Genomic DNA, 1,593 nt, shown 5'->3' with positions numbered 1-1,593 from the left:
TAATATTTAGGAGGCTCTGAGACATCCAAGTAGGTATGTCTGACAGACAGCTGGAGACAGAAATCTGGATACTAAGTGGTGAAGACCTTGCAGAAATATGCAGAGTAACATGAGTAGAAGGCCCAACCTGAAAAATAACTAAACTTTAAAGGACTGAAAGACGAAATCAAGACTGGATGTACTTTTGTGACGGCAGCATTATTAAGAAAATTTTGTAAGACAGCTCTGGGAAGTGGAAAAATTTTGTAAGATAGCTCTGGTAGAGTGAAATACTTGAATTCAAACGTGGGCTTTCCTATTGATTAACAATATGAATGAGAAATTTAATGCCTCTAAGCCAAATGTAAAATGGGGATAATGATATTAATATTCATTTGATAGGGTTAAGGTTAAAATGAAATAATTGTTAATATTCTATATGTAAAGCCTATGTAAACATTATTAGTATTAGGAGAAGAAGCTAATTAGAGTTGTTTTCTTAGAAGCTTTTTAAAAAAAGGGATCCATAGTAATTCTTAGGAATCTATTAGAACAGGAAAAAATAACCTTTACAAAGTCCAGAGGACTAGATTTATTTATTTATTTATTTATTTAATTTATTTTTTTTAACTTTTATTTGCATTTATTTTTTGCAGCATTTATTCCCGGGCCATAAGTTTTTGTTTCTTCAGTTTCTTCTGGGATATCTTTTTCTTCTGTGCAACCTCCTCTTCTGGTTTAGGAACAATCTGTTCTTTTTCAGTAAGGATCATCTCAATGTGGCAGGGAGAGCTCATGTAGGGGTTGATCCAACCTTGAGCTCTGTAAGTCCTGCGTCGCATCTTGGGGGCTTTGTTCACTTGGATGTGCTCAATGACCAGAGAATCTACATCTAAGCCCTTAAGTTCAGCATTATTCTCTGCATTTTTGAGCATGTGTAGTAAAAATTCAGCACTCTTTTTGGGCCATCGACCCTGAGGCCAGCCCCACTGTTTGGCCTGTGCACACGTGCCAACTCCACAGTTGTAGCGGCGGAACGGCACACACTGCTTCTTTAACGTGACGTCCTTCAGATACTTGGTGGCTTTTCGGATATGCATACCCTTTATGGCCTGGGTGGTTTCACGAGTGTTCTTAAAGTGTACACGAAGATTTGAACCTCTTGATTTGCATGATTTTGTGGGGTTTTCTGGGTCAAGTGAATAGCGCACCATTTTTAGGAGTCACCTCAGGCCGCTTACCGGAAAAGCCAGAAAACTAGATTTAAATTGAACTTATAATTTATTAATAGTGAAGTTAGATATACTGAACAAAGAGACTTATGTGCCCTTTTAATGGTGTTAAGTGAAGTGAAAGTTGCTCAGTCGTGTCCGACAGTCCATGGACTTCTCTAGGCCAGAATACTGGAATGGGTAGCCTTTCCCTTCTCCAGGGGATCTTCCTAACCCAGGGATCGAACCCAGGTCTTCCACATTGCAGGTGGGTTCTTTACCAGCTGAGCCAAGAGGGAAGCCCCCAAACAAAACAAAACATTTATGTGATGAATATATCATCCTAATAGAATGACAAATATGTGTGTTACTCATACGGATGTATAAAATGGCTGGAAAAAGA

General features: G+C 38.5%; 1 pseudogene; it reads right to left on the bottom strand.

Moving 5' to 3' along the window:
* Positions 639-1,251, bottom strand: LOC102179099 (annotated as a pseudogene).

The sequence above is a fragment of the Capra hircus genome, chromosome 7 (assembly GCF_001704415.2).
Source record: "Capra hircus breed San Clemente chromosome 7, ASM170441v1, whole genome shotgun sequence".
In the NCBI taxonomy this organism is placed as follows: domain Eukaryota; kingdom Metazoa; phylum Chordata; class Mammalia; order Artiodactyla; family Bovidae; genus Capra; species Capra hircus.
The sequence above is the reverse complement of the archived record's forward strand: the minus strand, read 5'-3'. Positions and strand labels throughout refer to the sequence as shown.